Source organism: Chiloscyllium plagiosum, unplaced genomic scaffold (assembly GCF_037043375.1).
Source record: "Chiloscyllium plagiosum isolate Xiang-an unplaced genomic scaffold, Cpla_swu_hap1 HiC_scaffold_34, whole genome shotgun sequence".
Taxonomy (NCBI): Eukaryota; Metazoa; Chordata; class Chondrichthyes; order Orectolobiformes; family Hemiscylliidae; genus Chiloscyllium; species Chiloscyllium plagiosum.
The window spans coordinates 42,675,947-42,698,599 of NW_028270172.1; the positions used below are offsets into that span (position 1 = coordinate 42,675,947).

Below are 22,653 nucleotides of genomic sequence, written 5' to 3' on the forward strand. Positions count from 1 at the left end.
AGGAGTCCTCCCTCCAGGGCCTAGGGCTTAACAAACCGAACTATCCTGGTTAAACAAACACCCTAGTTAAAATAGCCGACAAATCTATATCCAAATAACTCCAAAGAAAGTCTGCCATGTCTTATAAAAATGGTCTGCTGTGTGGTGCACCATGTTTGTTTTAAAAAAAAGTCCAAGGGAATGTACTCCATAGTTAATTTCCAGCATCCCAGCAAGCCTGGCGGGTTCTCAGACACCCTATTCATCAGAATATTCTCCCGTATGCAAGAATTTCTTCCCATGCCTGTCTAAAGATGAAATTCGGTAGACCTAAGAGGAGAAATATACAATTCATCCACTTTACTAATACCTTCCACCCCGACCTCAAATTTACCTGGACCGTCTCAGACTCCTTCCTCCCCTTCCGAGACCTCTCCATTTCTATCTCGGGCGACTGACTCAACACATTTACTACAAACCGACCGACTCCCATAGCTACCTGGATTACCCCTCTTCCCACCCTGCCCCTCTGTAAAAATGCCATCCTGCATCCCCAATTCCTTCGCCTCCGCCGCATCTGCTCCCACTACAGAACAACCCAAATGGCCTCCTTCTTCAAAGACCGCAATTTCCCCTCTGACGTGGTCGACGATGCTCTCCACCGCACCTCCGCCCTTGAACCCCCCCCTCCAATTGCCACCAGGACAGAACCCCACTGGTCCTTACCTTCCACCCCACCAACTCCGGATACATCGTATCATCCACCGTCATTTTCGCCACCTCCAAACAGACCCCACCACCAGGAATATATTTCGCTCCCCACCCCTCTCAGCGTTCCGGAGAGACCACTCCCTCGTCAGGTCCACACCCCCCACCAACCCCACCTCCACTCCCGGCACCTTCCCTGCAACCGCAAGAAGTGCAAAACTTGTGCCACACCTCCCCCCCTCACCTCCCTCCAAGGCCCCAGTGGATCCTTCCATATCCATCGCAAATTCACCTGCACCTCCACACACATCATTTACTTGTATCCGTTGCACCCAATGTGGTCTCCTCTACATTGAGGAGACAAGCCGCCTACTTGCGGAACGTTTCATGGAACACCTCTGGGACACCCGCACCAACCAACCCAACCGCCCCGTGGCTGAACACTTTAGCTCCTACCCCACTCTGCCAATGACATGCAGGTCCTTGGCCTCCTCCATCGCTAGACCCTGGCCACACAACGCCTGGAGGAAGAGCGCCTCATCTTCCGCCTAGGAACCCTCCAACCACACAGGATGAATGTAGATTTCTCCAGCTTCCTCATTTCGCCTCCACCCACCTTATCTCAGTCCCAACCCTCAGATTCAGCTCCGCCCTCTTGACCTACAATCTTCTTCCCGACCTCTCCGTCCCCATCCCCACCCCCTCTCCGGCCTATCACCCTCACCCTCACCTCATTCCACCTATCGTATTCCCAGCACCCCTCCCCCAAATTCCCTACCCCCTACCCATTATCTCAACCCGCTTGGCACACCAGCCTCATTCCTGAAGAAGGGCTTATGCCTGAAACGTCGATTCTCCTGCTCCTCGGATGTTGCCTGGCCTGCTGTGTTTCCAGCACCACATTTTTCAACTCTGGTCTCCAGCATCTGCAGTCCTCACTTTCTCCTAGGAGAAATATAGACTCTAATTTCAGCCTTCCATACCCTCCCTATCTCTCCCACCACAGCGCTCGAATAAGCACTGAGCCTGTGGCAAGTCCAGAAACAGTGAGTAAGAGTACTTATACTTTTGGGGCACATTGGAGATGCCCCTTTTTTTAAACTTTGCCAGATAGTCCAGTTCCAAGTGAATCCTGTGCAGAACGTTTAACTGCATAGCACGTGTCCTATTACAGATTGAGATCTTTCGCGCATTCTCCCATGTGCAGAAGAGATCTCCACTCCTAGCTCTTGCTCCCAGTCCTCACATAACAGGTTAATATCCTGCCAGACCCTGCCACCCAGCAGGCAATAGAGGGCACTAACCAAAAGGGTGCTTGTGGAATGTAGCAACAACCTCTCTGTATCGGGCTTTTAGGGCTTAGTGAGAGGCATAGTCTTCTGGTTGAAATCCCTAACCTGACAAAAATAGAAAAGATCTCTGCTGGGCAACCCATATTTACGACTCAATTGCACGAAAGGCATCATAACGTCCTCCTCAAACAAGTCTCCCAAACTGGGAAACTCCTCTCGCTGCCCATAGTTTGAACCCTGAGTCCATCACTTCTGGTCGAAAACCTGGCATACCAACTATAGGCATAAGTGGCAAAGTTTCGGATAAGCAACCCTCACTGATGCATCACCCTCCATTGCATGACCGCACTAATAACAACGGGGTTCCAACAGTGGTCCTTAACTGTCCTCATCTTATCCATGGACAACAGGTGAATAAGAGGGCACTTTGCCAGGGAGGCCTCGATAGACAACCATATAGAGCCCGGATCGTTACCTACCCAATCGCAGACAACGGACAGCAGGGAACTCGGTTGATACCTCCTGGTGTCAGGGAAATCAATTCCTCCCCATCCTTGAGGCAACTGCAATTTAGTAAGTTTGAGGGGCCATCCACGATGCCAGATAAAGGAACCAAACCACCCCATAAGCTTCCACAGCGTTGACCTGGAAAACATTATAGGGAGCATACGCATGGGATAAAGCAAACGAGGAAGGATGTTCATCTTAATGAGAGATATTCGGTCTAACTGTGAAACTGGAAGAGCCTCCCATCTCTGGAGATCCCGCCTAATATTGTCGAGCAGGTGAGCAAAATTAGTCTGAAATAACCGATCAAGCTTGGGGGTAATAAAACTGCTTGAGTATCGGAACCCTGCCCGTGACCACTTAAAAGGGAACCTAGGGCCATCTTCAACCTCCGGCACTTCCTTGCGGTTCCCCAAAGACATAGCCTCCAATTTTTGCAAAGTTGATCTTCTATCCTGGAATTGTCCCAAATGAATTGATACATTATCAGATGGGGTATGGAGGTCAGCGGGTTCGATTTAAAAGCAGCAGGACATCATCCGCATACAGTGTAATCTTGTGTGCTCTCGATCCCACTTCTGGAGCGGTTATGTGGATGTTCTGACTAATGGCCTCTGGTGATGGAACCGCTGGCATTGTAAACCACAACGGTGAGAGGGGGCAGCCTTGCCAACTACCCCTACCAATCCTAAAGTTCCCAGCCTTCACCCCGTTGGTGATGACCACGGCCAGATGGTGGTGATATAAAACCTTCATCCACCTAGCAAAGACCCTACCCAACCCAAACTGTTCTAAGACATAAAAAGATACGGCCATTCCACCCAGTCAGATCCATTCTCTGCATCTAAGGAAATCACCAACCCCTGAATCGATTGTTGCTGACAAACTTGGACCATTTTCAGCAACCTTCTAATATTATTAGAGGACCTACAGCCACTTATAAAATCTTTCTAGTCCTCTTTAACAATATGGGGCAACACCTTTTTCCAATCTCAGCGCCAAGATCTTAGACAGAATCTTGAAATCTGAATTTAATAGAGAGATGGGCCTGTATGAGGCACAATCCTCAAGAACCTTCCCCTTCTTAAGAATCAAGGAAATATTAGTTTCTCTCAAAGATGGTGGTAAGCATTCATGCGTGTAGGAGTGATTTTACATCTCCAACATCAGCCCTGACAGAATCCCTATAAACTCCTTATAAAACTCCCATGGGAGACCATCAAGGTCAGGTGCTTTCCCACTCTGACGTTGCCTAGCTGCCTCCTGTATTTCCTGAACTGTCAAGGCGGCATTAAGGAGAGAGGCCTGTTCCAAGGTTACCCCTACGAGGTCCAGGTTCTTAAATGTCACCATTTTAGCCTTCCTGTCCTTGCAACTTCAGACCAAGACAATTCAGAGTTTAAAACCTCTGAAAAGCCTCATTAATCATTTTTGCATCGTGTGTAAGGACCCCAGCGTGATCTCTGATTGCAGTAATGGATTAGGGAGCACACTTTTTCCTAGTCAAGTGTGCTAAACACTGCCCTGGCCTATCCCCATACTCGAACAGCCTTGTCTAGCAAAAACAAGTTCATCCTTTGCATTTGTCAGTATTGAATTCAAGACAGCCTGGAGGGCCATGATCCGCTGCAGCTTGGTTGCCGAAAGCTGTGAAAAATGTGCTGCCTCAGCGGCTTTGAACTGCGCCTCAAGTAGACACTGCTGTTACCCCTTCTGTCGTTTCTGGCCAGCTGAATAGGAAGTAGCTCATCCCCAGCAAAGACCTTAGCAGTGTCTCTTAGCACAGACTGACTATTAGCCATGTCTAAGTTGATAGTCAAGAATTCCTGAATGTTGTACAATTTAAAAAGCATCTGGATGAGTATATGACTAGGCAGGGTTTGAAGGGGTATGGGCCGGGTGCTGGCAGGTGGGACTAGATTGGGTTGGGTTATCTGATCAGCATGGACGAGTTGGACCAAAGGGTCTGTTTCTGTGTTGTACATCTGACTCTATGACTCTGCTCTTGGGGTAAGTGTCATCATTACCACCTTTCTATGAAGTTTGCACCATTTTTGTTTATAATAGATGTTAACCAAGCCATATTTGTTTTATCTATAGTTTACAAAGAAACATTCATAGTGAAAATGTACTGGGAATATTTATTGATTTGAGGTGGGTAAAAATTCCATTTTTTTTTGTAAAATAAAAAGGTTCGAGGTACCTTCTCATTTCCCAGCAAGTCATGGATAATGTTCCTCCAGTGGTCTTTGTTAAAGACCAACAGCAAGCAGTGATAGCTGAAGTGGGTAATAAATGAAATGCAAATAAAAGCCAAAATGGCAGAAAATAAGTCTTCATATTTTATTCCAGCTGTATAATCTGTCCTGAACAAACTTGTACCTACAGTTTAACGATAACCTAATAGGTTTCTCATAAGTGATTTGACAAGACAGTTTTCAAAAAGTTAAAATGCTTAATTCACTTGTATTCCTTTTAATATACAGAGTTTTAAGGTACACCATATCTAAACCTATTTTACTTGGTATTACAGGTTGAAAGATTGTTAGAAATTGCTGATTATGGGGGACGGGTTGGACCGAAAGGTCTATTTCCATGCTGTACATCTCTGACTCTATGGCTCTGAGGAAGGGACTGTGGACATTAAGCGATTTAGAACTCAGTCTTCTGGGTAACTGCCATTATGACATTATGAAGAAAGGTATTTCTGCCCTGAAAATTTGCGTGACGATCTTTTAAACAAACATGATGCAACGACAAAGGTATTCATAGTGAATGATGTATAAACTTAATCACATCAATGGGTTTTTGTAAGGTTCACAAATGCAATGAACACTGGCATGTGACAAATTTATTTTGGGCACGATATTTGCAACAATTAAACAGTTTTGCCAGGTTGACCTAATCAGTATTACGCTATACCATGTTGGCAGTGCAGCATTTCATTCTTGGTGAAAGGGAATACCCTTTAAAAACTTCCCAAAGCACTTATCTTCGACAGTGATCAGAGCAGATCTCTAGTGGGACTTATTTTCCTTCATGCCATGTGCTCGAGGTAAAAGTGTGCATATTGCCTTATCACTGCCCCAAATGCTTTACAAGTGAATGGCTTCCTCGTGCCATTTCAAAGGGCATTTAAGAGGCCACTACATTTTGTTTTATTCAAATCATCTGTACGCACATTACAAAACAGTTTAAGTATGAAGTGTGGACTAAAGTCAGAGTCAGATGTACAGCTCAGAAATACACCCTTCTGTCAAACTTGTCCATGCTGACCACATGTCTAGTCCCATTGCCAGCATATCCCTCTATACCTTTACTATTCATATACCCATCCAGATGCTGTTTAAATGCTGTAAATGTGCCAGTCTCCACCACTTCCTCTGGCAGCTCATTCCATACACACACCACCCTCAAAGTGAAAATGGTCCCCCTTAGGTCCCTTTTATTTCTTTAACCTCTCAACCTAAACCTAAGCCCTCTACTTCTGAACTCCATCTACTCGGAGAAAAGACTTTTTATTGATCCTATCCATGCCCCTCATGATTTTATAAACCTCTATAAGGTCACCCCTCAGCAAGGATCTAGCACAGCTTTAGGTGATTACAGGCTTGGCAGAAAGGAGCTCAGAAATAGACTGAGGAGAGCCAGGATGGGGCACAAAAAAGGCTTTGCAAGAAGGATTAGGGAGAACCAAAGACATTTTACTCATATGTGAGGAATAAGAGAATGATCAGGGAGAAGGTAGAGCTGATCAGGGATAGCAGAGTGAACTTGTGTGTGGAGTCTGAGCAGATAGATTAGATTAAATTCCCTACAGTATGGAAACAGGCCCTTCGGCCCAACCAGTCCACACCGACCCTCTAAAGAGTAACTCACCCAGACCCATTTCCCTCTGACTAATGCGCCTAACACTACGGGCAATTTAGCATGGCCAATTCACCTGACCCGCACATCTTTGGACTGTGGGAGGAAACTGGAGCAAACCCATGCAGACACAGGGAGAATGTGCAAACTCCACACAGACAGTCGCCCGAGGCTGGAATCGAACCTAGGACCCTGGTGCTGTGAGGCAGCAGTGCTAACCACTGAGCCACTGTGCTGCCCTCAGCCCTAAATGAGTTTTTTGCTTTGGTTTTCACCAAGGAAAGGGAAAGTGTTGTGAATGAAAACTTTGAGGAGCTGGGATACAGTCTTGACCAGATCAAGATTGATTAAGTTGATGTGCTGGAAATTTGGGAAAACGTTAAGATTGATAAGTCCCCAGGGCCAGACCAGATTTATCCTAGGCTGCTCCAGGAAGTGAGAAAGGAGGTTGCTGAGCTGTTGGCGAGGATATTTGCCTCATCATTCTCCATGGGAGTAGTACCAGAAGATTGGAAGGATGCAAATGTTGTTCCTCTTTTCAAGGAGAGTAATAGGGAAATCCCTGGCAATTACAGACCAGTTAGTCTTACACCTGTGGTCAGCCAAGTTTTGAAAAGAATTCTGAGTGACAGGATTTATGATTATTTGGCAAAGCAGAGTGTGATTTAAAGGCTGTCAGCATGGCTTTGTGAGGGGCAGGTCATGCCTCACAAATCTTATTGAGTTTTTTGAGGAGGTGTCAAGACTGGCCGAGCAGTGGATGTGGTGTATGTGGACTTCAGCAAGGCATTTGATAAGGTTCCCCATGGTAGCTCATTCATAAAGTATGAGATACAGTGAGATTTGGCTATTTGGATTCAGAATTGGCTGGCTGACAGAAGGCAGAGAGTGTTTGTTTGTAGATGGGAAGTATTCTGCCTGCAGGTCAGTGTTGAGTGGGGTCCCACAGGCCTCTGTTCTTCGCCCTCAACTCTTTGTAGTTTTTATAAATGACTTTGAGGGGGTTGAGGGGTAGGTTAGTAAATGTGCAGATAACACAAAGGTTGGAGGTGTCGTCTATATTATAGAGGGCTACTGCAGGTTGCAGTGCGACATTGACAGGATGCAGAGCTGGGCTGAGAAATGGCAGATGGAGTTCAACCTGGATAAATGCGAAGTGATGCATTTTGGAAGGTTGAACTCAAATGCTGAATATAGGATTAAAGACAAGATTCTTGGCAGTGTGGAGGAACAGAGGGATCTTCATGTGCGAGTACATAGATCCCTCAAAGTTGCCACCCAAGTGGATAAGGTTGTTAAGAAAGCATATGGTGTTTTGGCTTTCATTGACAAGGAGATCGAGTTTAAGAGCCATGAGGTTTTGCTGCAGCTGTACAAGTCTCTGGTGAGACCACACTTGGAATATTGTGTCCAGTTCTGGTCGCCCTACTACAGAGGCTTTGGAGAGGGTGCAAAGAAGGTCTACCAGGATGCTGCCTGGACTGGAGGGCTTGCCTTATGAAGAAAGGTTGAATAAGCTTGGACTTTTCTCTCTGGAGAGGAGGAGGAAGAGAGGAGACTTGATCGAGGCATACAAGATAATGAGTGGAATAGATAGTCAATAGCCAGAGACTTTTCCCCAGGGCAGGATTGACTGGTACAAGGAGTCATAGTTTTAAGATATTAGGAGGAAGGGATAAAGGAGACATCAGAGGTAGGTTCTTTACGCAGAGAGTTGTGAATGCATGGAATGTGTTGCCAGTAGTGGTGGTGGAAGCAGAGTCATTGGGGACATTTAAGTGACTGCTGGAAATGCATGTGGATAGCAGTGAGTTGAGGGGTGCGTAGGTTGTTACTATATTTTATATTTGGATTAAACCTCGGCACAACATCGTGGGCCAAAGGGCCTGTTCTGTGCTGTACTTTTCTATGTTCTATGTAACCTTCGCTGTCTACTACACATCCAATTTGGTGCCATCTGCAAACTTACTAACTGTACTTCCTATGATCACATCCAAATCATTTGTATAAATGACGAAAAGCAATGGACCCAGCACCGATCCTTGTGGCTCATCACTGGTCAGAGGCCTCCAGTGTGAAAAGCAACCCTCCATCACCACTGTCTGACCTTCGTGCCAATTCTGTATCCAAATAGCTAATTCTGCCTGTATTCCATGAGATCCAACCTTGCTAACCTGTCTCCCAAGGGGCACCTTTATTGAACACCTGTGTGAAGTCGATATAGATCACGTCTATCGCTCTGCCCTTGTCTATCCGTTTTGTTCCTACTTCAAAAAACTCAATCAAGTTTGAGAGACATAATTTCCCACACGCAAAGCCATGTTGACTATCCCTCATCAGTCCTTGCCTTTACAAATACATGTAAATCCTGTCCCTCAGGATTCCCTCCAACAACTTGCCCATCACCAATGTCAGGCTCACTGGTCATCAGTTCCCTGGCTTTTCCTTACCCTCTTTCTTAAATAGTGGCACCACGTTAGCCAACATCCAGTCTTCCGGCACTTTACCTGTGACTATCTATGATACAAATATCTCATTAAGGGGCCCAGTAATTCCTTTCCTAGCTTCCCACAGAGTTCTGGGGTACACCTGATCAGGTCCTGGGGATTTATCCACTCTTTTGCATTTCAAGACATCCAGCACCTTCACCACTGTAAGGTGGACATTTTCTAAGATGTCACTGTCTATTTCACCACATTTTATGTTTTCCATGTCCTTTTTCACAGTAAACACTGATGCAAAATACTCATTTATTATCTCCCCCATCTCCTGTGGTTCCACACATAGGCTGCCTTGCTGATCTTTGAGGGGTCCTATTCTCTCCCTAGTTGCCCTTTTGTCCTTCATATATTTTTAATATTTGTTTGGCAAATAGAATCCAAAGCTATCTCATGCCCCCTTTTTTGCCCTCCTGACTTCCCATTGGAATATACTCCTACTACCTTTATACTCTGTGGGTTCCTTTTGATCTCTGCTGTCTGTACCTGACATATGCTTCCTTCTTTTCTTAACCAAAAGCTCAATTTCTCTTAGTGGGTGGTGTTGTCGAACAGTGGGACCGAGGGGTTTCAGGTACATAGTTCTTTGAAGTTTGTATCACGTGTATACTGGGTGGTTAAAAAGGCATTTAGCATGCTAGCGTTCGTTGCTCAGACCTTTTAACATGACATTCTGACTCCTTTACATAATGTTGTACAGGATATTTGTGAGGCCTCTTCTGGAGTACTGTATCCAATTGTGGTTGCCCTGTTACAGGAAGGATATTATTAAGCTGGGAGCGGTGGAGAAAAGATATACCAGGATGTTGCCAGGTATGGACGGTTTGTTTTATAAAGGTTGAGAGCAATATAGAATGATAAACAGCAAAGATACTGAAAGCTCTTCTCCACTCAATTTTAGAAAACAGCATCAGTGAAAAATCAACTTGGAATAATCTCTTAATTTCTTGAACAGTGGTTATCTCTAAGTTTAGGAGAAAGTGAGGACTGCAGATGTTGGAGATCAGAGCTGAAAATGTGTTGCTGGAAAAGTGCAGCAGGTCAGGCAGCATCCAAGAAGCAGGAGAATCGACGTTTTGGTCATGAGCCCTTCTTCAGGAATGAGGAAAGTGTGCCAAGCAGGCTAAGATAAAAGGTAGGGAGGAGGGACTAGGGGGAGGGGCATTGGAAATGCGATAGGTGGAAGGAGGTTAAGGTGAGGGTGATAGGCCAGAGTGGGGTTGGGGGCGGAGAGGTCAGGAAGAAAATTGCAGGTTAGGAAGGTGGTGCTGAGTTCGAGGGTTGGGACTGAGACAAGGTGGGGAGGGGAAATGAGGAAACTGGAGAAATCTGAGTTCATCCCTTGTGGTTGGAGGGTTCCTAGGCGGAAGATGAAGCGCTCTTCCTCCAGCCATCGTGTCCTTGTAGAGGGAGGAAGAGATGTACAGCATGGAAACAGATCCTTTGGTCTGAGTCATCCGCACCGACCAGATATCCTCACTTAATCTCTAGTCCCATTTGGCCCAGATACTTTCCAATTCATATATCAATCTAGATGCCTTTTAAATGTTGGAATTGTACCAGCCTCCTCCATTTCCTCTGGCAGTTTATTCCATATATGCACCAATCGTGATTTGGTGCAAACTGCCCTGGTGTGAGTCCGGCTGCAGCGTTTAAACACTCAGCCCAGACTATCAAGTAGTGCTTTTAAACGGAGGGCCATACTGCCCTTTCTTAAATTATAAAAATAAAGGGGGGTGGGGCAGCATGCTGGCTCAGTGGTTAACACTACTGCCTCACAGCACCAGGGACCCGGGTTCGATTCCAACCTCTGGTGGCTGTCTGTGTAGGGTTTGCACATTCTCCCCCGTGTCTGCATGCGTTTCCTCTGTGTGTTATGGTTTCCTCTCGCAGTCCAAAGATGTGCAGGTCAGGTGAATTGGCAATGCTAAATTGCCCATAGTGTTCAGAGATGTGTAGGTTAGGTTCGTTACTCTACAATTACCCCTGACTAATAGGGTATCTGAATGGGTCAGGATAGATTACTCTTTGGATGGTCAATGTGGACTTGTTTGACTGAAGGGCCTGTTTCCACACAATAGGGATTCTATCAAACAATCAACCCTCTGTGTGAAAAAGTTGCCCCTAAGCTCCCTTTTAAATTCTTCTCCTCTCACCCTAAACTTATGCCTGCTAATTCTGGATTTCCCCCACCCCAGGTAAAAGACCTTGTCTATTTCCCCTATTCATACACTTCATAATCCTATAAACCTCTATAAGATCACCCCTCAGCCTCTGACACTGGAGGGAAAACAGCCCCAGCCTATTCAGCCTCTCCCTATAGTTCAAATTCCCTAACCCTGCCAAAACCCTTGTAAATCTTTCCTCAATCCTTTCAAGTTTCACGACATCCTAGGAGGGAGACCAAAATTGCACACAGTATTCCAAAGTCCCCGAAGCAACATCTTGTACAGCTGCAACTTAACCTCCCAACTCCTACACTCAGTGCTCTGACCAATAAAGGAAGGCATACTAAACTGTGTTGCTCTTTCTTTGTGAACCTTTTTTGTAGCCATAACTTTGGGTGATTGAATAGTGCAAGAAATACAATGCTCTTTGTATGTTATGATCTGCCTGTGCTGCACACAAAACAAACTTTGTCATATGTACCTACGTGAAATAAATCAAATGAAAGATAAATATTTGAAACTTCACAGCATACAAGGCTAAGGGCCAAGTGCTGGGAAGTGGGATTAGAGTCGTTAAATGCTTGATGTCCTGTATGGACCAAAGGCTGCCTTTTCATGGTCTAAATACTCTGACTAAATGTATTTACAAAAAGAACACTGACTAAAAATATTAATGCTGTTTAATAAATCCATGTATTTTCTCTCTGAATCTCTGACCCAACCTAATTATTACACTTTGCAAGTTTTGCTGCAAGGCATGACTATTAATTGTGCAAAAAGATCAGTTTCCATAAATGTGTGATTAACTATCATGCAACTGCACATCACATAAGACAACTTGTCGAAATGGTGAGCTACCTTCTTTAACTACCATAGCCCAGTCAGTGTAGGCAGAGCCAGAATGCCATTATGAAAGGAGTTTCAGCATTTGTGGCACTGAAGGAACAGTGATATTTCCATGTCAGGATGGTGACTGACTTGGAGAGAAATGTATAGATAGCGGGTTCCCATGTATCTGCTGCCCTTGTCCTTCTAGATGGTTGAGTTTGGAAGGTGCTATCCAAGGAACCTTGATGAATTTCAGCAGTGCATCTATAGACAGGGCACTACTGATACGAAGCATCAGTGGTAGAGGGAGTGAATAGTTCTGGATGTGGTGCCAATCAAGGGGGCTGCTTTGTCATGCTTCCTGAGTATTGTTGAAGTTCCACTCATCCAGGCAAAATGGGGAGTATTCCATCATACTCTTGACTTCTGCCTTGTAGATGGTGAGCAGAATCACTGAAGTGTTATGCCACAGAAGGAAGTGATTTAGACTATTTTATTAAACAATACAGTTTACAGAACAATTAACATTTATAGTTGTGAGAAACAGCAATTTTACAAGGGAGAGGAATGGCAAAGCCAAGCCCCAAACCCTGACATTCAACCAGTTTTCAGGGAAATGAGGACAAACCTCAAATCCCAAGTTATTTGGACTATTGTGCTTGCACTGGGTCATTAAACAAGTATAATTACCTCGTGCCAATTTCCTAGTTTTTCCCCATAGCCTTGCATTTAGCGTCATAGAGATGTACAGCATGGAAATAGTCCCTTCGGTCCAACCCATCCATGCCGACCAGATATCCCAACCCAATCTAGTCCCATTTGCCAGCACTTGGCCCTCTAAACCCTTCCTATTCATATACTCATCCAAATGCCTCTTAAATGTTGCAAGTGTATCAGCCTCCACCACATCCTCTGGCAGCTCATTCCATACACGTACCACCCTCTGCGTGAAAATGTTGTCCCTTAGGTCTCTTTTATATCTTTCCCCTCTCACCCTAAACCTATGCCCTCTAGTTCTGGATTCCCCGACCACAGGGAAAATACTTTGTCTAATTACCCTATCCATGCCCCTCATAATTTTGTGAACCTCTATAAGGTCACCCCTCAGCCTCCGATGTTCCAGGGAAAACAACCCCAGCCTGTTCAGCCTCTCCCTGCAGCTCAGATCCTCCAAACTTGGCAACATCCTTGTAAATCCTTTCTGAACCCTTTCAAGTTTCACAACATCTTTCCGATAGGAAGGAGACCAGAATTGCATGCAATATTTCAACAGTGGCCTAACCAATGTCCTGCACAGCCACAACATGACCTCCCAACTCCTGTACTCAATAGTCTGACCAATAAAGGAAAGCATACCAATCGCATTCTTCACTATCCTATCTACCTGCGACACCATTTTCAAGGAGCTATGAACCTGAACTCCAAGGTCTCTTTGTTCAGCAATGCCCCTTAGGACCTTACCATTAAGTGTATAAGTCCTGCTAAGATTTGCTTTCCCAAAATGCAGCACCTCGCATTTATCTGAATTAAACTCCATCTGCCATTTCACAGCCCATTGGCCCATCTGGTCTAGATCCTGTTGTAACCTGAGGTAACCCTCTTCGCTGTCCAGTACACCTCCAATTTTGGTGTCATCTGCAAACTTACTAACTGTACCTCTTATGCTCACATCCAAATCATTTATGTAAATGACAAAAAGTAGAGGGCCCAGCACCAATCCTTGTGGTATCATTTGGATAATCACCCAATGCCCTCCTGAATGACTCCATTGAACTGCACTGCCAGGTAAATACAATTCATACATCCAACCCTCCCTGAATTGGCAAGATTTTCCTCACTTCATCCTTGCTTCTTTTGCAGATCACTTTAAATCTATGTTTTCTTGATATTCTTTTTACAAGTCTGGATAGCTTCTCCCTATCTGCCTGTCCAACCCACTTGTTTTGAAAATATCTGGGCTGCATTCTCTCAGAGAAGATGTAACTTCTTCAATGTATCTTCATAACTGAAGTTCTTCAACTCTGGAACCAATCTTGTAAGCCATTCCAGCACATCACATCTTTCATACAAATCTGTGCTGTACGAATCTATGGCTACATGGACCTAGAATTGTACACAGTACTCAAACTAAGGTCTAACAAATGTCTTATACAATTGCAGGCTTTGGGAGTGAGAAAGTCACTAAACTTCGACTTGCTCTTATTTAACTTCTGGCCAATGATAACACCCAGGATGTTGATAAGGGCTAATTTGGTGATAGTAATGCCACTGAATGTCAAGATGTGATGATTAAATTATCCCTCTTGGAGATTGCCATTGCAAGGCAGTTGGGGTGTGTATGCTATTTGCCACTTGTCAGCGTAAGATATTATCCAAGCCTTGATGCATTTGGGCTGGAATGATTCAGCATCTGAATGTGTTGCGAATCGTGCTGAACGTTTGCTGACAGTTGCGTAATATCCCATAAGGACGACTCCGAAGGGTAAATAGTTCAGTTTATTGTTTAACACGAGGTGGTTCATTTTTAATAAACTGAACTATTACTGGCCAATGCTAATGCTATGGGGATCTGGTGCCACATGCAGGACAGACGAGGTAAGGATGCCAGTTTGTTTTTTTTTCAACACAACTGATTGCAGATTTGAGAAGTGCTGAAGGAGCATTGGCGTGTGGGCTTTGTCGATGTACAGCTGCCAGTGTAGCACCAGCTTTGGAGAAATCAGGAGGTAAGTTACTGGGCCAGAAAAAACAGCTTCTGAACGCTGAATGATAACCAAATCTTGGACACGATGTTTTAATTATCTGATGGCTTGTTTGAATTGAAAGAGGTGAAGTTAAATATTTCAGAAGAGCTTAAATAATGCCAGTGGACGTGCGGTATGAATAGCAGAAAAAGTTGCGGGAGGAGACGACTCAGCACGGGGAAGCTTCTCTAAATAGGCCGTTATGGGGCCTACTCTGGGATTATTATGGTTCCTGAAATAGCCACGATTCAGGATGGATTTCATATTCCACCAACGTGCAGGCTGTTTGCCGAAGTCCTCCCATCGACTGAAGCACTAGGTTTCCCGCTGGATCCCGGACACGGCGAGTTCAGACGCCGCAGGCTGGAACTTAGCGCGGTCGCTGCACTCTCCCAATGGGGCGATACCCTCACCCAATGCAATCCAGGAGCGGTGTTAATACTCACGCCGTGTCTGAGTGGCTGAAGCGAGCAGTTCCCTCAGGCAGGACAGCCCAGCACTCAGAGTGAGAGTGTGGTGTCTGTGTGTAACTGCGGCAGGGTTTCTGGGCTGAGCTGGACTGGACTGGACTGGACTGAGAGAAAAACGGCTCGATTCCCGCTGTACATCCAAATGTAGATATCTGCAAAACGGTACAATTCTGCCCTTAATTACTCAACAAATCCAAAAATCCCTCCCAAGGGACAGTGATGTCCTGGCTCCGTGAAAAAGGAGGGAGAAGCCCCAGTGCGAGCCGGAGGGATAATGTGAATACGCGGTTTTTGAGACACATTGATTCTCGATCATGAACAGCGATGTTTGAAAGTTAGGATACAGTTGAACTATTTCCACAATTGAAGCTCCTGCCTAAAGCAGGAGAAAAAGTGAACTGTTCATCTTCAAACTCGAGGATTGAAGAGCAGAATTCTAGCAATATCTTTGAAACCGCGCCTTTAGCCTTGGCTTGGCGATTCTAGTTTAGTTCAGGTGAGGGGGCCCTTGAGGGCGAATTCCAAGTTGCATATACCAGCGGTAAACAGAAAAAGTTAAGCTAACATAAATAACTGCTGCTGCGCACACAAAAAGAGCAGGGGTAACCTTTTCAAAACCATAAGTTGCTGGCAAAGCTCAGAAGGTCTTGCAGCATCTGTGCAGAGAAATCAAAGTTAACGTTTCGGGTCCAGTAACCCTTCCTCAGACCTGCTGCTGCCAGAATTGCTGAGCTTTTCCAGCAAATCGTTTCTGTTTCTGATTTACAGTTGTTTCGTTTTTAATCGGGAGACCCTTTTGTTGAGCTTGAGAACAGCAAAGAGAGAAAGAACAGAGAAGTCTATTTTTCTCATCTTTAAATGATGTCCGAAGATGTGCAGCTTAAATGGGATTGGCGGCACAGTGGTTCGCACTGCTGCCTCACGGTCCCAGGTTCGATGCCAGCCTCAGGTGACTGTCTGTGTGGAATTTGTACATTTTCCCCGTCTCTCGTGGGTTTTCTCTCACAATCCAAAGATGTGCAGGTCAGCTGAATTGGCCATAGTGTTAGGTGCATTAGTCAGAGGGAAATGGGTCTGGGTGGGTTACTCTTCAGAGGGTTGGTGTGGACTGGTTGGGCTGAAGGGCCTGTTTCCACACTGTAGGGAATCTAATCTTTAAAAAAAACTGCTCACACGATATTCCAAATGCAGTCTGACCACAGCCTAAGCTTCAGCACGACATTTCTGCTCTGGTATTCTAGACTTCTTCACATGAATGCCAACATTACATTTGCCTTCCTAACGACCAAATGGAAGCTGCATGTTAACCTTAAGCGAATCTTGTACTTGGACTCCCCAGTCTCTTTGTGCGTCTGATTTCCAAAGTCTTTTCCCATCGAGAAAATTGTCACTGCCTCTGTTCTTCCTGCTAAACTGTATAATCTCACTCTTACACATATTCCATGTCCCCCTCTTTACCCACTCTCCTGGTCAGTCCAAGTTCTTCTGCAGCTTCCCTGCTACCTCAACACTACCCGTCCCTCTCACCTATCTTTGTGTCATCTGCAAATGTATCAACAATACCCTCAGTTCCTTCATCCAGATTGTTATTGTGAATAATTGTGGTCTCAACACTGACCCCTGTGGAACTCGTCACCAGCTGCCATCTTGAAAAGGACTCCTTTATCCCCACTTTACACCTTCTGCCAGTTGACCAGTCCTCTGTCCAGGCCAGCACCTTGTCCGCAGCATCATGGACTCATGTCTTATTTAGCAGCCTCTCGTGTGGTACTTTGGCAAAGGCCTTCCAGAAAGCCAAATAGACCACATCCACTGGACCTCCCATGTCTAACTTGCTTGTTACCTTCTCAAAAGAATTCTAACAGATATGTCAGGCATGACCTGTACTTAGTGAAGCTGTACTCTCTCTGCCCTAAATCTAAAATGGAAACAATGGAAGTGTCCAGGATCACCCGAGAGTGAGAAAAGATCATGTTTTGGATCAGTAATCATTCAGTAAAACCAGAAATGACGTGAAAAGGCCTTAAGCAGAAAGTGGGGGAGGAGAGGATGGAACAACTGGGGAGGCCTGTGATAGGTCAAAGGCAGGATTGATTTTATTTTTCCTGAAAACTATGGAGCAAAGAGAAAAACAGCAGCAATGGGAAAAGAAAATTATATGAAAAAGGTCGGGAGGAGGTGTAAATAGGAGAACAAATCATCATCCTCTATTTTTGCCAGGAAATAAAGTGGTTATAATCTCAAACGGGAAGATGAGGTGCTTTTCCTCAAGCTTGTGTGGGCATTCATTGTCAAGCAGATAATATTAGTTCTGAAATAAAACGTAAACCTTTAACTGATTGTAGAGTCATAGTGTTATACAGCACAAAAACTTCACGAGAAACTAACAGGTAGCATAAGAAAGTGTCCAGAGATCCTGCTCACCAATTGGTTTTCCATTCTTGATCATGGTGAGGGCAATGGATCCTTGGAGGAATGCAGCATAACAGCGCCAGGGTCCTGGGTTCAATTCCAGCCTTGGGCAACTGTCTGTGTGGGTTTCTTCTGGGTGCTCCAGTTTCCTCCCACAGTCCAAAGATGTGCAGGTCAGGTGAATTGGCCATGCTAAATTGCCCATAGTGTTAGGTGCATTAGTCAGACGGAAATGGGTCTGGGTGGGTTACTCTTCAGAGGGTCGGTGTGGACTTATTGGGCCGAAGAGCCTGTTTCCACACTGTATGGAATCTAATCTAATCTAAAAGCTACGCTGTACTGGAGTGGAGGAAGAACACTACTTTTATTCCAGGATTCTTTAGTTCCAAAAATAGACAGGTGTCTCTGTGGCTGTCAGTGTGACTCCAGAATGGTTTGGTGCCTTCCTGATGATAGAGTTAGGGATGTCACGGAACAGCTGCAGGGCATTCTTCTGAGGGAGGATGAGCAGCCAGGGGTCATTGTATTAACATACATTGGTGCTAAATCACTAGGTGGGAAGGGTGAGGTGATCTTGCAATTGAATTTAGAAAACTAGCAAGCAGGACCTGTGAAATAGTACTCTCCAGATTACTCCCAGTATCACCTATAAGTGAGTTCAGAACTAGAAAGATAAGGCAGGTTAATGTATGGCTTGAAAGGTCGTGCAAGATGGCGGGTTTTAGATTCCTGGGACACAGGGTGTAGCTTTGGGGAAGATGGCACCTGTAGAAGCAGGACAGGTTGAACAGAGCGAGGACTGAGTTCTTTACACAGAGAGACCGGGATGGGGGAAGAGAGAGAGAGAGAGAGAATGTTTTGCTTGTATTGTTGGGAGGATTTAACTCTGCTCAGCAGGCACATAAGAACCAGAAGAGAATATTAAAAAGTAATACTAAAAAGGTGCATGACATAATAAGAAAGGGAGATAACATTAAAAAGGGAGATTAGTAAATTAATAGATGGAATCAGAGTAATGGAGAAAATAATAATAAAATGGAGGAAACAAGTTTAAAATTAAGGGGAATGCTGCTGAGACGAGAATTTTTATTTTTACTGAGAGGGTTGCTAACTTTTGGAATTCTAACTGCTGAATTCATCTTCACGACCTTTTTGAACAAGGGAGGAATAGTTGCAATTCTATAGTCCTCCAGCCCCAAGTCCTAATCCACAGAAGATTGAAAGATGATTGCCAATGCCTCTGTAATTACCACACACTCTCCCTTCCTTTAGTATCCTTTGCATCTCAACTGGTCCCCTTGTCTTATTAACCTCAGTACAGACAACTTGTCTAATACTGCCTCATTATCAATTTTAACTTGCTTGTGACTGAGTTTCCTCCACTGTTACTAAGGCCTGTTAAACATCAGCCTCACAGATAAAGACAGATGCACAGTATTAATTTCAACACCTTTAACCGTACCTTCTGCCTCTAAGTATAAATTTTCTCTCTTAGTGTCTAATTAGCCCTACTTTTTTTAATCACCTATTTTTACAATAGATGTGCTTATAAAAGACATTGGGATTCCTCTTTATGTTAACTGCCAGTCATTTTTCATAATCCCTCCTTGCTTCTCATTTTTTGTCTTGCCTCCTTTCTACACCTTCCATATTCAGCTTGGTTCTCAACTGTATTTACTACCTGACACTTACCATTCGGCACTTTGTTTCTTTAACTGAATTTCTATCCCACTATCATCGAGGGAGAACTGGATTATGTACCCTAACTGTGTCCAAACCATTTCCTCTTTGAAAGTCACCCATTGTTGAACCACTATTTTCCTGCCAACTCTTAGTTTCAGTCTATTAAACAGTAGCTCCATTCTCATCCCAATGTCTCTACTCTTCATTAACCAAAACAATTTTTCCTTCATCCTAAACCTCATGCTGCAACAATCACTAGTCCCTAAATACTCTGCAGTTGTCACTTGATCTATTTGCCCCACCTAATTGCCAAGAAATCAGTCGAGCAGTGCCCTCTTGTTGGACTGAATAAATATTCCTGTAGGAATTTTTTTCTCTCTATCCTTCCCACCAGCTATTGGTCTATATATTACAATGAGCAACATAATTAGACCTTTTTTTATTCCTTAGCTCTAATCAAATCAATTCTGTCCTTGAACCCTTTGAGACATCCTCTTTCCTAGTACTCTAATATCCATTTGCCACAATCGCCGCCCTTTCTGTTTCTCTTCCTTTCATAACTTTTCTGAACACCTTGTGAGTAGAAATACTTAAATCTCTAATCTGCCCTCTGTTAGGTCCCGTCTTTGTTACTACCATAACATTCTAATCTCAGAAAGAAACGTATCTGTAACTCCCCAGTTTTATGAACTATACTCTATGCATTCACATACACTGAAATCTATCCCCAATTTTTAGACTTCACTATTTTCTCCATTACTCTGAATCCACCTATTAATTTACTAATCTCTCTTTTTAATGTTTCAAACTCGAGAGAATACAGTCAAGATTGCCCAATGTCTCTTCATTGGGTACTCCCACCATCCTAGAAACAAGTCAGGTGAACCTTAGTTGCACTCCCTCTATGGTAATATCTTTCCAGAGGGGAGATCAAACAGCAGCATGGTACTCCAGGTGTAATGTGGCTAAGCTTCTGTACAACTGAAGTAAAACTTCACTATTCCTGTACTCAAATCCTTTTGCAATAAAATGCTAATATTCCATTTACCTTCCTCATAGCTTGATGAACCTGCATGTTAGGCTTCAGTAACATATTGACAACAACAACGAGATCTCTTTGTACACCTAAACTTTCCAACTGCTTACCATTTAAAATAAACATTATTTTCACCCGTTTGCCCTACCAAAATGGACAACCTAACATTTTTCTACATTATATTCCATCTGTCATTAACTTGCCCATTCACTAACCTTGTCCAAATTCTCCTTAAAACGGCTTTAAATCTTCCTTGCAATTCCCAATCTGCTAAAATACTAGACTTTGCACCTCAAGATATATTTCAAAACTGCACACAACCAACCTTACTAAACTTTCGCTGTAAAAATGTCAACAATTCTGGAAAAGGATATGGAAGATATAGACTGTAGGGAAATAGATGGTGACATCTTGCAAAATGTCCAGATTACAGAGGAGGAAGTGCTGGATGTCTTGAAACGGTTAAAAGTGGATAAATCCCCAGGACCTGATCAGGTATACCCGAGGACTCTGTGGGAAGCTAGAGAAGGGATTGCTGGGCCTCTTGCTGAGATATTTGTATCATCGACAGTCACAGGTGAGGTGCCGGAAGACTGGAGGTTGGCAAACGTGGTGCCACTGTTTAAGAAGGGTGGTAAAAACAAGCCAGGGAACTATAGACCAGCGAGCCTGACCTCGGTGGTGGGCAAGTTGTTGGAGGGAATCCTGAGGGACAGGATGTACATGTAGTTGGAAAGGCAAGGACTGATTCGGGATAGTCAACATGGCTTTGTGCGTGGGAAATCATGTCTCACAAACTTGATTGAGTTTTTTGAAGAAGTAACAAAGAAGATTGATGAGGGCAGAGCAGTAGATGTGATTTATATGGACTTCAGTAAGGCGTTCGACAAGGTTCCCGATGGGAGACCGATTAGCAAAGTTAGATCTCATGGAATACAGGGAGAACTAGCCACTTGGATACAGAACTGGCTCAAAGGTAGAAGACAGAGGGTTATAGTGGAGGGTTGTTTTTCAGACTGGAGGCCTATGACCAGTGGAAAGCCAAAGGATCGGTGCTGGGCCCTCTACTTATTGTCATTTACATAAACGATTTGGATGTGAGCATAAGAGGTACAGTTAGTAAATTTGCAGATAACACCAAAATTGGAGGTGTAGTGGACAGCGAAGAGGGTTACCTCAGCTTACAACAGGATCTGGACCAGATGGGCCAATGGGCTGAGAAGTGGCAGATGGAATTTAATTCAGATAAATGTGAGGTGCTGCATTTTGGGAAAGCAAATCTTAGCAGGACTTATACACTTAATGGTAAGGTCCTGGGGAGTGTTGCTGAACAAAGAGACCTTGGAGTGCAGGTTCATAGCTCCTTGAAAGTGGAGTCGCAGGTAGATAGGATAGTGAAGAAGGTGTTTGCTATGCTTTCCTTTATTGGTCAGAGTATTGAGTACAGGAGTTGGGAGGTCATATTGCGGCTGTACAGGACATTGGTTAGGCCACTTGGAATATTGCGTGCAATTCAGGTCTCCTTCCTATCGGAAAGATGTTGTGAAACTTGAAAGGGTTCAGAAAAGATTTACAAGGATGTTGCCAGGGTTGGAGGATCTGAGCTACAGGGAGAGGCTGAACAGGCTGGGGCTGTTTTCCCTAGAGCATAGGAGGCTGAAGGGTGACCTTATAGAGGTTTACAAAATGATGAGGGGGCATGGATAGGATAAATAGGCAAAGTCTTTTCCCTGTGGTCGGGGAATCCAGAACTAGAGAGCATAGTAAGTATAGGGCGAGAGGGGAAAGATATAAAAGAGACCTAAATGGCAACCTTTTCACGCAGAGGGTAGTATGTGTATAGAATAAGCCAGAGGATGTGGTGGCGGCTGGTACACTTGCAACATTTAAGAGGCATTTGGATATATATATGAATAGGAAGGGTTTGGAGGGATATGGTCAGGGTCCTGGCAGGCGGGACTAGATTGGGTTGGGATATCTGGTCGGCATGGACCGAAGGGTCTGTTTCCATGCTGTACATCTCTATGACTCTATGATTCTAATTCAAAGTGAACAAAATGTGACTGAAGTTTTGGTTGGTGGAATGAATCACCATAGATACCATCTCAATTACAATTCCTCAAAATACAATGCAAAAATGCTGGCTTTAAAAAGTGTCCAATTAAGCTTTGAAGAATATGTAGATTAGCAATTTGATTATTTCAATGATATGGACAGTGATGGCACACCAAATAAAATCAGGAATAAAGGATGAATTTATTTCCCAAAAGTATACTTTAAGCCATAAAAAGCTTGTCAAGAAGGATATTACATAACAGCTCAAATTTGACAAATAATCCACAAATTCTAGTACATTCCAACAGAATTGCTGATAATGTGTTCAAAGATTATATGTTAATGGCACACTAACATAATAAACTCAAATCACATCCAGTATAAATCATTGTTAAAGGTACAGTAT

General features: G+C 44.1%; 1 protein-coding gene across 1 annotated transcript in view; it reads left to right on the forward strand.

Moving 5' to 3' along the window:
• Positions 1-14,476: 14,476 nt before the first annotated feature.
• Positions 14,477-22,653, forward strand: part of LOC148141153 (uncharacterized) — a 35,529-nt gene continuing 27,352 nt past the window's right edge. Inside the window, exon 1 of the mRNA XM_087978634.1 lies at positions 14,477-14,573. The gene's annotated coding sequence lies outside the window, so the exon portion shown is untranslated. The remainder of the gene's footprint in view (positions 14,574-22,653) is intronic.